The 2525-nt window shown below is 45.8% G+C and overlaps 1 protein-coding gene across 3 annotated transcripts in view; it reads left to right on the top strand.

Moving 5' to 3' along the window:
- Positions 1-701: 701 nt before the first annotated feature.
- rbm47 (RNA binding motif protein 47) overlaps positions 702-2525 on the top strand; it is a 28501-nt gene continuing 26677 nt past the window's right edge. For all 3 annotated transcript variants that reach the window (XM_084687612.1, XM_084687611.1, XM_084687609.1), the window contains exon 1: positions 702-1033. The gene's annotated coding sequence lies outside the window, so the exon portion shown is untranslated. The remainder of the gene's footprint in view (positions 1034-2525) is intronic.

Genomic DNA, 2525 nt, shown 5'->3' with positions numbered 1-2525 from the left:
GCAGCCTTTAACATCACGGAATGCTGGTCTGGCCCTCATCCAGACCCCTGCTAAAAGCACATACACACCCTCACATACACACATACACACACCCTCTCACACACACACACACACACACACACACACACACAGGAGAACAGGAGGATAGCTTTTCCCGTCCAGAATGATAGAGAAGGAGGGGGGGAGGAGGGGGGAGGAAGGAGTCAGATTCTGGTTAGGTGAGTTTGAGGTAACGTCAACAGCTAAGAGGTAGGGGGGAGGGGGGGGAGGGAGGGAGGGAGGGATAAGCAGTCATTATTCAGACAAGGAAATACAGGAGAAAGGACACCAAACACTTGCTTCCATCGCCATTGCAGGCAAGGTGTGTGTGTGAGTGTGTATCTGTGTGTGTCTGTGTGTGTATTTATCAAACTCTCAACCACCAAGCATCATACACATTTCTGGAGACATGCAGGTCTGTGTGCATCTGTGTTTGAGTGTGTGTAAGTAAGTGTGTGTGTGTGAGTTCCCTCGCTCCTCTCCTCCTCTGTGCTCTGGAATGTGGGGCTTATGTCAGTGAGAGTCAGGTACAGCCTTCCTAATTACCACAATCCTCCCTCCTCCTCTCGTCCTCCCTCCCTCTCCCTCCCTCCTCCTCTCGTCCTCCCTCTCCCTCTCTCCATCCACTCTCCCTCTCTTCCCCCGTAGAGTCCGCACTGCACTGAGTCTGTCTGGCCGGAGCATGAAGAGAGGAGAACACTGAGGGGAACTGACTCAGACTAAAAACACCCCAAACAAGAACAGAAACTGTGACTTGCTCACCCATTGGTGTGTGTGTGTGGAGGGGGAGGTGTGTGTGTTTGAGTTTGAAGAAGACATTCACCACGATCCTGCCACCACAGACAGCCCTGACGGAGGGAGAGGACGGACTGAGCTTCCCGTCAGAGAGGAAGAGAGGATGAGAAAGTCACACATGGGACCTGAGTTTTAAATGGTGGCAGAAGGACTACGGAGACCGTGACTACGAACCCAAACCTAACTTAACATCTTTCAGGTACAATCTCTCCCACCTCTCACGCTTTCTCTCTCTCCCTCTCTTTTCTTCCCCATTCTAACATTTTCATTCATTATTCATCATCTATCTCCCTTGCACCTTGGACACATTAAGTAAAACAAGTTTCCTAGCACACACACACACCATGTCACACACACAGACAAACCATGTCACAAAGTAAAGTTCCTGGTTTGAAGATGTTTCCATAGCTGGTTGTAGCTCTCCAGCTTAACCTTCACCAGAAGGTCAGAGGAAGACTGGAGACTGTTTGTTTTACTGTGGCGATGTGCGATCAGTTGTTGTCTGTCTGTCTGTGTGTGTGTGTGTGTGTGGAACTGGTTGAGCAGGGCGCCAGTCAGCCTTGGCTGTCCTGTTGTTGTGCAAACGGGATTTTCGAGTCGCTTCAGCTGTGTGTGTGTGTGTGTGTGTGTGTGTGTGGGGGGGGGGGGTAGGTTGGCGTGTGTGCACACACGTGTCTTCATTTCTCTGTGTTTGTGTGTATAAGGTTGAAATCAAATGACCCTCTGACTCGCTGGTCTCGCTGTGAACAGATGTCTCTCTCTCTTTCTCTCCCTCACTCTCTCTCTCTCTCTCTCTCTCTTTCTCTCTCTCTCTCTTTCTCTCCCTCACTCTCACTCTCTCTCTTTCTCTCACTCTCTCTCGTTCTCTCTCTCTCTCTCTCTCTCTCTCTCCCTCTCTCTCTCTCTCTCTCTCTTTTTCTTTCTTTCTCTCTTAAATGTTATGGTTCTTCATTAATTATGCAGTTTTTCTCAATTGCTAGGACACATTTTTTGAATGTGTACTGTGTTTTCTCCAAACTTTAAACACACATTGTCATACTTAAACTATTTTGGCCAAACCCTTGACTTTTGACCCAAAATTACTAAACACTGTAGTCAAAACCATATTATCTGTCATAAAAACCAAAATCTGCATTCAAAATACAAACAAAGCCCTCAAATAAAATCAACCTTCTGAATACCCTTTACACACTGCAGAGAAGAATTGAAAACACAACTATAAAAAGGTTTTCATGAGCCAATGACTATACATTTACATTTAGTTATTTAGCAGACGCTCTTATCCAGAGCGACTTACAGTAAGTACAGGGACATTCCCCCGAGGCAAGTAGGGTGAAGTGCCTTGCACACACAACGTAATTTTGCACTGCCGGGAATCGAACCAGCAACCTTTGGATTACTAGACCCATTCCCTAACCGCTCAGCCACCCGACTACAATGCGTACCTGAATTTAGATATGTTCCACCTCATAAGTTGACAATTGCAAATATTGCAATTACTTACAGGATGTTTTTTTTTTATATTTACATTATACAAGCAATTGCATTTTGAGCTCTTACTACTGTAGTGGTCACAGTATACAGATGGTAGTACTGTTAGTCAGCAACACAAATTAATCACTGTAAATGTTAACTTGGGGAACAAAGGCTAAGAAAACAAGGAAATAAACAAAGCATTTTTACCTAGGTAA

Source organism: Hypomesus nipponensis, chromosome 22 (genome assembly GCF_054491055.1).
Source record: "Hypomesus nipponensis isolate SF chromosome 22, ASM5449105v1, whole genome shotgun sequence".
Taxonomy (NCBI): Eukaryota; Metazoa; Chordata; class Actinopteri; order Osmeriformes; family Osmeridae; genus Hypomesus; species Hypomesus nipponensis.
The sequence above is the reverse complement of the archived record's forward strand: the minus strand, read 5'-3'. Positions and strand labels throughout refer to the sequence as shown.